This window comes from Carcharhinus amblyrhynchos, chromosome 2 (assembly GCF_965287045.1).
Source record: "Carcharhinus amblyrhynchos chromosome 2, sCarAmb.v2.hapA, whole genome shotgun sequence".
Taxonomy (NCBI): domain Eukaryota; kingdom Metazoa; phylum Chordata; class Chondrichthyes; order Carcharhiniformes; family Carcharhinidae; genus Carcharhinus; species Carcharhinus amblyrhynchos.
In genome coordinates this window covers 98,987,055-98,999,290 of record NC_137325.1, presented here as the reverse complement: position 1 = coordinate 98,999,290, position 12,236 = coordinate 98,987,055, and positions in this window count along the sequence as shown.

Sequence of the window (12,236 nt, the reverse complement as noted above, 5' to 3'; positions counted from 1 at the left end):
CAGGCACTTTCTGTAAAGGGTGGGTGGGCCATTCTCCTGGATTACCATCCTGTACCATCCTGGCAGCATCATTGAAAATTACTCTCCACTACTCCCACCCAGTTGGTCACATTCTTCCCTCTAAATAGAAGGAGATGAAGCCTTAAATTCCTTTGCACCCCACACTGTGTAAATGGTGGCACACTGCCTCAGTACAGCAGAATTGAAAGGCCTGAAGACCAAACTAAGTTAATTCTTGGATATCATCTTCATAGACAGGTGAGCCGCAAACAGTAATTTGGCATTCTGTTGAAGGCTAATCTGTCCAGCCTAAACAGTTTTGTTTGGCATTGAGGTCCAGAGGTAAATTCAGACATGGAAGAGGAAGCGGTTGGAGGAATACAAAGCAGAACACCTTTCAACTCCACAAATGATGCAATTCAGTAGAATTGCAGGACAATTTATTTAATGGATTCAGAGGGCCCTGTAATAGGTTTGGCAGTTCCTGTTTTTCTGCTGTGGAAAACACATTTCCCTCCTGGGGTCCTGGGTCTCATTTCTTCTTTCCATGGGGACAGGCACATTTCCATCAGTTACAATGGAGCAACATCAGACACTGTCAAGATCAGTGGTGGAGTAAAGCAGGGCTACACTCTGGTGCCAAATCTCTTCAGCATGTTCTTCTCCATGCTGCTATTGTACACTTTCAGTGACTCAAATGTGGGCATCTATCTGAATATCAGAGCTGCTGGCAAGCTATTCAATTTGTCAAGGTTGCACCAAGCCCACAATGCAGAAAAGTGCTGTTTGCTGATACATATATACATACATATGAAACAGGAGGAAGAGTAAGCCACTTGGCCCCTTTAGCCTTTTCTGCCATTCAATAAGATCATGGCTAATCTGATTATAACATGATGATTCTGCACTGGCATCCCTTACCGAAGTTTAGTTACAGCAACTTGCAAATCAGTTCTCCCAGGCCTCCAAGAAGTTTGGACTGATAATCTGCACCAGGAAGGTAAAGTTGTGGATCATAGAGTTACAGAGTCATAACGGTTTACAGATTGCAAACAGGCCCTTCAGCCCAACTTGTCCATGCTGCCCTTTATCAGGACATAGAAGCTCCACCTTCCATCAATATTGACAACCACATCCTGGAAGTCGTCAACAGTTTCACCTACTTTGGATCAACAATTACTAGTGGCCAGTCCCCTGATGCCAAACTGAGCACCAGGGTTGCCCACTTCAAAGCTGTCTTGTTGAACTTGAGAGGTTGTGTGTAGACCAACAACAAGCTAACTGAAATACAAAACTCCATGTGTACCAGGCTTGTGTTCTCAGCATTGTGGCATTGTAGGTCAACCCACAGCACGTGGACTAGTGTTTCAAGAAGGAAGCTCAACACCACCTTCTCAAAGGCGATTAGGGATGGGTAATAAATGCTGGCCAGCCAGCAACGCCCATGTCCCACGAATGAATTTAAAAAAACCCTCCTTTACAGGAGTGAAGCATGGACAACTTATTCAAGCCAAAAATAGTGGCTGAACAGTTTCCACCTCCACAACGTCAATGAATATTGGGCATCTCCTGGAAAGACAAGGGTACTGAACAGGGAGGTACACCAGCATGCAGGGATCCCTGGCATGTTTGCCTTGTCAGCAGTGACTCCATTGGCTGGATCATGTAAGCTGCATGGGTAATGGCTGCATTCCCAAAGACATGCTCTTATGAGTGAGCTTGTTAACAGCAGGTCGCCCGTGCCTATAGTACAAGGATGTCCGCAAGTGAGGCTTCAAGTTGACTGGGATCAGAGTCAATGCATGGGAATTTCTTGTCACTTATCAAAGTGTCTGGAGACAAGCAGTCAGGAAGTGCATGGGAAAAGCACAGGATCAAAGAAACAACCATATGGCAGAAAAGTGTGCGGCAAAAAACATCAGTCACCTCAGGAAAACACGATTCATCTGTGCCAGCTGCAGAAGGAACTGCCACTCACAAATCAGCCTCTACAACCACAACAGACAATGTTCAATACAGAATTGCATACACACCAGGTTCAGACCATCATCTTTCAAGGTGGACAAGTGCCTACTAAAAAGAAAGTTCAAGATCCATATGACCAGTCAGAACTTGTACTTTGTAAGAGCAGATTAGACTGAAGCATTTAGGAACTGTTCTGAATGGGAATCGGAATCTCATTTCAATATTAAAATGAGATCTGTGTTCAATTTCTTTTCCTAATTTTTCTCATTTCTATAAATCTTATAATTTACTTATTGTCTCCATCCCTTTCCCAACAATTGTGTTTTCACCCCTTCTCTCACAAAGTATTATCCATATTTACAGCGCAGAGACAAGCCATTTGAACCAATCGTTTATTTCTATTACCTGTGCTCCAGATGAGCCTCTTCCCATTTTTCTAATCCCATAAACAGATCATTGTATTCATTCTCCCTAATATCAGCATCTAGCCTAGCCTTAAACATATCTCACATATTTCCTGTATTAGCAAATTCTAACCGTTCCCTGGCTAAAGAGCTATCTCTGGAATTCCCACTTGGGTTTGTAAGTGACTATCCTATATTAATGGTGCAATTTCTAGTCTGCTCCACAAGTGAGAACTTCAGGCTGGATTTTCATGGAGTTGGCAGTATTCCAGAGCCATTTAAAAATGGTGGGCTGGACCCAATTCTATGATTTTGACACCGTTTTCTGTGCCCCTAATTTTTTGCTGGCATGGGACAAGGGTGTTGGTACCAAGCTCATGCTCGCTACTTGGGGAAATGTATCTCCTAGTCCCCCAGCGTTTTCATGGAATTGGACCAATTTCTTCATGGACATCCATGTGATGGAAATAAAATTTAAGCCTCAACCATCACTATCCGTAGTTCTAGACTACAATATGCATGTAAAATTTTATGTTGCCACAGCAACTTAGACTCCTTCAGGGAGCAATTTGGCCCAGTTGGCTGGACAGCCAGTATGGTTCAGACTGGTGTCAACAGCATGGGATTGATCCACATCTTGGCTGGGATGGATTGAGAACCTGTCTTCTTGGCCTACCCATGATGGAGGTCATAGTGCTGCGGATCAAACCTGACATTGAACTTAGAATTGAAGAAGGTGGTGACATAATGTATGTCTAGTGAATGGGCATGGAAGAATCATGAGTTAGCATGGAGGTTATGAGGGGTCATTGATGGTTGGGAAGTGTGCATTTGCACTGAGTTATTAGGGAGCACAAAGAGAGAAAGAGAGAAATTACAGGAGGCGTGCAACACTGATGTGATAAGAGCCCGTAGATACTGTGATGCTTCCACTGATGGCTGAAATAAGATCAAAAGATAATGGTTCCTCAGCAATGATAAAAGGGAACGAAAAAAGAAGATTGTGAAGACCTTACAGAGAGAGTGACTCCTGTGATAACTTACACACTCACACATGATGAGGGAAAAGTTTAATTCCCTATGATTTTGGCCAAGATAACTGAAGGTATGAGTATCTTTACAAGTTTTTGATTATTAGATGCATGACTCACCTCCATACCCAATGTGCCTTCATGGTGTCATCAATGGAGCATTACAGAAAGGTATCACTCCACACACGCACACACGTCATCACATTGAGTCAACTATTAGTGACTGAGAGCAACATTTGGAACACAACTTGTTACATCACACTAGTCAGGGAGTGTTTTCTTTATTCCAATTCTGTCTTCTACCTTCCAATAAATATCCAATTCAGTATGCTTTCAGTTTTGACAATAATCTCTTGTGTGTAACTTCTTCACAGCCTCTGAAAGTCCATATAGACAACATCCACATTCACTGCTAGGTCTACCATGCCAATGACCACCTCAAAAAAATTCAAATAACAGAGTTCGACATGAACCCCTATTATTCAAAAAGAAATTTCATTGGTGTTACATACTCACTGCACATTAATAGATTAACCCCCTATGCCTTCAGTATAAGTAAGATCAGCAATCTCTAGCTAGATATATCCTACTCATCTATGAAATTTAACCGTTCATTCTCTTGGCCTGACAGGATCCATAGAGAGAGGAAATGACTGGAAACCCCACCAAGATCATCCTAACATCATTGACCATCTTAAGGCACTGGCTGATGTATTAAAATCACTCAAGGCGGCCTGAAAGGACTTCGATAGCACTTAAATTCAACTTTGTGGCTATTTAGTATTGTGACTACTAACAGCCACTAACAAGGCTGTGCTCTTTGTTGAGGTGCTTACAAGCCTGCTGTCAACAATTGTCATCATTCCTCCATTTTTTTATGTGAGGGCAGGTATGTTGGTAAGGGGTGGTTGGGGAGTGGAAGGGGGGAGTGGTATTGTGGTATAGGGGCAGCAAATGTTCCACAAAATTCTAAGGCCCTGCTTCTGTGAAATCTCGAAATATGGCCTCTGAGATTAGTACATCCTATCGAGTAAATATCCATGAATCGGACATTGATGTCTTCTGTGGTGCCTCACTCACTTTTCCCCCATTTACTCTTCCTCTATATTCTCACTCTTCATTACACAAGAGTAAGGGCAAGCCCATAAAAATTTTTATTTTCTTCAAAATACTATAAATGCTTTTCCTCACTATAAATTTCAGTACCATTGAATGCCTAAAATGTGAACTGGCTCCAAAACTTGCAGACTATTAAAGATTTGCAAGCTTAAAGATTGACTGGAATTTTGGAGAGACATTTCCCCTTTGAAGATTTCAGATACTTGATCAGTGGAACCTGGTAATCCCAGGGAAAAACCCTGTCCGTTTTGTGGACTGGATCCCATTAGCTGCGACTAACATTGAGTGTTCTGGGGTAGCCCGTTGGCTCTGCTTAGGAAAAAGATAGCTCAATGGGATAAAGCTCAGGACGGTCAACTTTTTGTTTTGTTATTCAGTTGTGGGACATGGGCATCATTGGGATGGCCAGCATTTATTCCCATCCCTAAATGGTTTGGGGGGGCAGTTGAGAATCAATCACATTGCTATGGCTCTGGAGTCACATGTAGGCCAGACCGGGTAAGAACAACAGATTTCCTTCCCTAAATGACATTAGTGAACCAAATATGTTTTTCTAAAGATCAACAATGGTTTCATGGTCATCAGTAGATTCTTAATTCCAGATACTTTTTAGCTGCAGTGGCAGGATTTGAACCCAGGTCCCCAGGACATTAGCGAGTTTCTGGATTAATAGTCTAGTGGTAATACTACTATGCCATTGCCTCCTCTAACTGCTGTATTATTTCCTTATACGGCTTGGTGTTGAATTTTATTTTGATAACATCCCTGTGAAGGATATGGGGACATTTTGCTGTATTAAATATAAACATTAGTTGTTGTTGTCATGCAGACTCCCATTCCCTTTTGCAATATATCTTCTTTGAAGGCAAATGAGGAGCAACAACATCCCTTTATAACTGAAGAAATTTAACTGGGACTCCTTAAACCTGCTAACTACTTGTTGCTCTCTCACTCTGAGTAGGGAATCTAACATCCACCTTGCCCTGTACTCAGCCCCCACAACACCTGGAATAAAAACAGAACTCTCACAGCCAGACAAACACTGTACCTACACCGTCACTCTTCCAGCCCATGAAGGTTTCCCCCATTCCTCTATCTTCTGCTTGGTACCAAGATGTTGCCCTCTCACTATAGCTCCCTCCATAGCAGACTCCAATAGTTACTCCTGCTCAAAGTGTTGCTGCTGTCCCAGGAATGACGTAAATGATATTCACAGAAGGTAGACTCCTTAATATAATCGGAAGCACCAGAGACCTTCACATTTTTGCTTCCAGCTGACAGAAAGGATTAGATCATGCTCAATTATTCATACCAGCTGACAAAATAAAGACCAAAGCTTCAATAAACAATACCAACTGGCTACATTTATGCATTCCCTGCACACGAGTTTTACAGTACCTGCCTTCATGGTGCCACTGCCTTTAGGTTCCAAAGTGCTGCCAAATAGCCTTTTCTCATGGTCCAGTACTATGGCCACACATGTGCTTAACGGCCATCCTCAACATGCAGAGAATAAGTGTTAAACAAATGCTGATTCCCTCCTCTGTTGCTCATCTGCTCAGGAATATTGTCCCTCTCTCATCTGTTTCCACGTCTGTTTTCCCTTGTTCTTCTGCTTCATCGTTTTGTTTCTTTTCTACTTCCCTCCGCCTGTGTAGCAGAGGAAAGCATTGTACAAGGAGGAGGAGGAGGAGAAGAGGCACATCTACTACAGTGAGGAGGAAACTGCTCTTCCCAAGAGGAAACCTGACCTTTATGAAATTGGAACACAATCAGCAGGCTATTAGAGATAACATAATATCAAATTTGACCCAGTTTGATCTGTAAATTATCTTTATTAGGGAATAAACTCATGGAAAATGAGCTCCATTATTACATAATACAGAGTTTAAATGTGATTTGAGATAACATATTAATGAACTATGAGTTGGATCTGATTTGTATGCACTGTTAAAATTTCTTACAAGATACCACTGCAACTTAAAACGTTCATAAAAATGGGAGTGTATTGGTAAGTTTAGCATTTATCCAACATTAGGAATTCTACATTACCAGAATATGTCCAGTTTTATATTCAGTAAATGTAAGTTTACTGGCAAAGTACCATAGATTTCATCCAATGATATATATATTTTTTAATTTTAGTTCATTTTTTTCTTACTTTTTTCATATTAATATTGATGAAACTGGGCAGGATTTTTTAGCCTTTCCCACCAGTCAGATTTTACAATCCTGCCGCAGGGAACCCTCTGCAATGGTCCCGTGAGCAGTGGGACGAGTGAGCCACACAAAATGCCGCAGACATCAGTGGGTCTGGCCAATATCAAGCTGCTTTCACTGCTGGAAAACACACCAAGGGAGACTGAAAAATCCCACCCACGGTATTTCATTCTATTACCAAAATTCACCAGCCCATTCACCCTGCCTTCCCCAATTTTCTGTCCCTTCCCCTCCCACCCCAACATCAGCTGCTTCTCCCCACCCCCAACCCCTGATCATTGTACCCCCGCCCCCCCATCACCTTCAACACTCACCACTAAGAACATAAGAACATAAGAAATAGGAGCAGGAGTAGGCCATCTAGCCCCTCGAGCCTGCCCCGCCTTTCAATAAGATCATGGCTGATCTGAAGTGGATCAGTTCCACTTACCCGCCTGCTCCCCATAACCCTTAATTCCCTTATCAATCAGAAATCTATCTACCCGCGACTTAAATATATTCAATGAGGTAGCCTCCACCACTTCAACGGGCAGAGAATTCTAGAGATTCACTACCCTCTGAGAGAAGAAGTCCCTCCTCAACTCTGTTCTAAACTGATCCCCCCTTATTTTGAGGCTGTGCCCTCTAGTTCTGGTTTCCTTTCTAAGTGGAAAGAATCTCTCTACCTCTATCCTATCTAGCCCCTTCATTATCTTATATGTCTCTATAAGGTCACCCGTCAGCCTTCCAAACTCCAACGAGCACAGGCCCAATCTACTCAATCTCCCCTCATAAGCTAACCCCCTCATCTCCGGTATCAATCTGGTGAACTTTCTCTGTACTCCCTTGAAGGCCAATATATCCTTTCGCAAAAAAGGGGACCAAAATTGCACACAGTACTCTAGCTGCGGACTCACCAGTGCCTTGTACAGTTGCAGCAAGACCTCCCTGCTTTTATATTCTATCCCCCTCGCTGTAAAGGCCAACATTCCATTTGCCTTTTTGATCACCTGCTGCACCTGCAGTCTGAGTTTTTGTGATTCATGCACAAGGACCCCCAGGTCCCTCTGCGCTGTATCACGTAGCACACTACATGTAGCACACTACCCCCCACCCTCACTGGCATCCATGGAGGAGGGTCTTCCAACAACCCCCAGTTATCACCACATCTAAATGAATCCCTTCCTCCCCCATAAGCTCCCACTGGGACCCATCCTTGGCACAGGTTGGCACTGCCAGGTTGGCATGGGCATAGTGCCAACCTGTGCCAAGGAACAGTGCCAAGGGAGATGCCAGGGCACTGCCTGGCCATGTCCCTCTCCCCTGGGGCTACTTACCTTTGTGCCCATGGGGAGGCCTCCACCGTAAGTTCACAAATGTTTATGCCTGTATGGAACTGTTGTAAACTATGCTGATGTGACTTCACGTCAGCATGGTGTCAATATATACTGGGGTTGGCGGGGGGAGATCAATGCGCGGCCAGGGGGTGGATTCATGATATTAAAATCTATTTTAATCCGTGTATAGCATCTTGAGCCGCCGTCATTATTAATATGGATGATGGACATTGGCTCAAGATTGCTCCTAATGAAAGAGAAATAGATTTTGATTTTTTGTTTTTAAAAGCACTTTCCTCTGGCAACCATCCACCTCATGAGACAATGGTTTGTGCCTTGGTAGAATACCTTGTGTTCAGGAGTATCTTCTCCAGGGAGGAAGCCTGGGAAAAATGGATAGAGAGTCTAGACTGCCCAAATATAAAGGTTACCCTTTCCATCACTCTAGTTGGATTCAAAGAAATGCAGATAACTTATCTTGGCACTGGTTTGGTTGGTTAGGCAGGGTAAAAAGTCTGACAACACCAGGTTTTAGTCCAACCGATTTATTTGATAGTAAGTTCCACACACACGAGGACGGTCTCAACAAGGATCTTGGGTTCATGTCGCACTATCTGTAACCCCCAACACTTGCCTGGGTTTGCAAAACCTCACTCACTGTACTGTCTGGAGACAATACACATCTCTTTAACCTGTGATCAGTCCTCCTTCCACTCACATTGTCGGCCACTTCAAGACTTGAACAGCAGGTTAGGTGTAAAGATTCGCATTCTAATCAGTAATCTATAAACTGTCTGTGCTTTATATGCTCTGTCTGAGGCCAGAACTCTCCATTCACCTGACGAAGGGACTAACCCGAAAGCTGGTGGGTTTACTATCAAATAAATCGGTTGGACTAAAACCTGGTGTTGTCAGACTTTTTACTGTGTTTACCCCAGTTGAACGCCGGCACATCCACATCATGGTTAGGCAGGAGCAGGAGTGGGCAATTCAGCCTCTCGAGCCTGCTCCACCATTCAATATGATCATGGCTAATCTTTCCTCCACCTAACTCGACTTTCTGCCCATTCTCCATACCTATTCAACCCATGATTAATTAAAAATCTGTCCACCTCTTGCTTAAATTTACTCAATGTCCCACATCCGCCACACTCTGGGTTAATGAATTCCACAGAAAAGTAGTTTCACCCATCTCTGTTTTAAATCTGCTACCCCTTAATCTAAAACTCTGACCTCCTGTCCTAGATTGCCCTACAAAAGGAAGCATCTGCTCTACCCCTACTTTGTCAATTCCTTTTATCATTTACATACATCAATTAGATCTCCTCTAATTTTTGCAAACTCTAGAGAATATTGGCCTAAACTGCTCAATCTCTCTTCATAAGTCAAACCCCTCATCTCTGGAATCAACTTAGTGAACCTTTTCTGAACTGCCTCTAATGCCACTACATCCTTCCTCAAATAAGGAGCTCAAAACTGTAGACAATACTCCAGGTGTGGTCTCACCAGTGCCTGGTGTTGTTGCAACATTTCCTTACTTTTATATTTTATTCCCTGAGCTATAAATGCTAAAATTCCATTTGTTTTCCTTATTACCTGCCATGCCTCATGCATGAGGATACACAAATCCCTCTGCACCAAAGTACTCCGAAGCTCTCTCCATTTAGCTATGTTGCTTTTCCATTTTTCTGACCAAAAAATGGATAACCTCCCACTTATTCACGTTAATGTCATGAGACTTCATGGGGTCCGGAGTCAATGTTGAAGCTAGATAGTCAACATCTTTTCCCAAAGGTAGGGAGTCTAAAACTAGGGGACATAAGTTTAAGGTGAGAGGGGAGAAATACAAAAGGGTCCAGAGGGTCAATTTTTTCACAGAGAGGGTGGTGAGTGTCAGGAACAAGCTGCCAGAGGTGGTAGTAGAGGCGGGTACAATTTTGTCTTTTAAAAAGCATTTAAGCAGTCACGTGGGTAAGATGGGTATAGAGAGATATAGGCCAAATGTGGGCAATTGGAACTAGCTTAGTGGTTAAAAAAAAGGCAGCATGAACAAGTTGGGCGAAGGGTCTGTTTCCATGCTGTAAATCTCTATGGCTCTATGACTCTATTCCAAGCTCAACTCCCTCCTGACTGTATACCACAGTGCTGCCAGCTCTTGTGGGGGTATGTCCTGATGTTGAACAACGGCAGACTCAGGAATGGCAATCACTGTCCTTTCTGCAGCGCTATCATCCAGCAACATCAGCTGAAAGTGAGAAACACACAAGCACATAAAAAGCAAGGAGCATACTAATTCAGCCACACGCTAGGTACCTCACATTGATCCAAAAGACACACAACAAAAGTAATTTAAATTATGAGATCTCCCTAATTGCCTGTTCTAGTTTTGGTTATAGACCCTGTTGTTTGCCATTTCAACTCACCATCTTGCTCTTAAGGAGAAAATAGCGAGGCATCTTGAGGAGAATTGTTTGATAGAGCAGACGCAGCACAGTTTCGTTAAGGGGAAGTCGTGTCTGACAAATTTATTGGAGTTCTATGAGGATGTGTCTAGGGCGGTGGATAGAGGAGAGCCGGTGGATGTGGTCTTTCTTGGTTTTCAGAAGGCGTTTGACAAGGTGCCTCACAAGAGGTTATTGCAGAAGGTCAGGGGACATGGAGTTGGGGGTAGGGTGTTAGCGTGGATAGGGGATTGGCTGTCAAATAGGAGGCAGAGAGTGGGGGTCAATGGGTGCTATTCGGATTGGCGGTTGGTGACTAGTGGAGTGCCCCAGGGGTCGGTGCTGGGGCCTCAGCTATTCACCATTTATATAGGTGATCTGGAGGAGGGAACCGAGTGTATGGTGTCGAAATTTGCTGATGACACCAAGATTGGTGGAACAGCAAATTGTGCAGAGGGTGTGGAGAGTCTGCAGAAGGATCTAGATAGGCTGGGCGAATGGGCCAGGAACTGGCAAATGGAATTTAATGTTGGCAAGTGCGAGGTGGTCCACTTTGGTAGGAATAATGGTAGGAAGGACTATTACTTACGTGGCGAAAAACTGCAGCATGTGATGGTGCAGAGGGACCTCGGGGTCCTTGTGCATGAGTCGCAAAAACCCAGCCTGCAGGTGCAGCAGGTGGCCAGGAAGGCGAATGGGATGCTGGCCTTCATAGTGAGGGGGATTGAATATAAAAGTAAGGAGGTCTTGCTACAGCTGTATAGGGCATTGGTGAGGCCGCAGCTGGAGTACTGTGTGCAGTTTTGGGCACCGTACTTACGCAAGGATATTTTGGCCTTGGAGGGAGTGCAGAGGTGGTTTACTAGGCTAGTTCCAGAATTGAGGGGGTTGAACTATGAGGAGAGGCTGAATAAACTAGGCTTGTACTCGTTAGAGTTTAGAAGAATGAGGGGAGATCTCATTGAGACGTATAAGATGTTGAATGGAATGGATAGGATAGAGGTGGAGAGGCTCTTCCCGCTCAGAAAGGACAGTAGGACGAGAGGGCACAGCCTCAGGATAAAGGAGGGGCGGTTTAGAATGGAGTTGAGGAGGAACTTCTTCACTCAAAGGGTGGTGAATCTCTGGAATTCTCTGCCCGTTGAAGTGGTGGAGGCTGCCTTTGCTCAATATTTTTAAGACGCGGGTTGATGGGTTTTTGATGAGAGAGGGGATTAAGGGTTATGGGGAGAGGGCGGGAATGTGGAACTGAGCCACGACAGATCAGCCATGATCTTATTGAATGGCGGGGCAGGCTCAAGGGGCTAGATGGCCTACTCCTGCTCCTATTTCTTATGTTCTTATGTTCTCTTATGCCCACATATCCATCCTTGGCCTGCTGCAGTGCTGCAGTGAAGCCCATTGCAAGTTAGAGGAATAGCTCTTCATCTTCTAATTAGGTACTTTATAGCCTTCTGGGCTCAACATTGAGTTCAGCAACTTTAGGATGTGAACTCCCCTCTCCGCCTTGATCCCCCTTTTTAAACATCCAATTTTTTTTTGTCCCAGTGCAAAAAACCCCTCCTGTAGAGGGCCAACCATCACTTGTTCTTCAGTTTTTCTTCCACAGAGCACTGACCTTAGTTCTGCCATTAACACATTCTACTTACTGTCTTATGTTTATTCCACTATTAGCAGCTTTCTTAGTCCTCAATACTGCCATTAATATTTCCTTTGTCTTATGCACTAAGCACCTTAGAG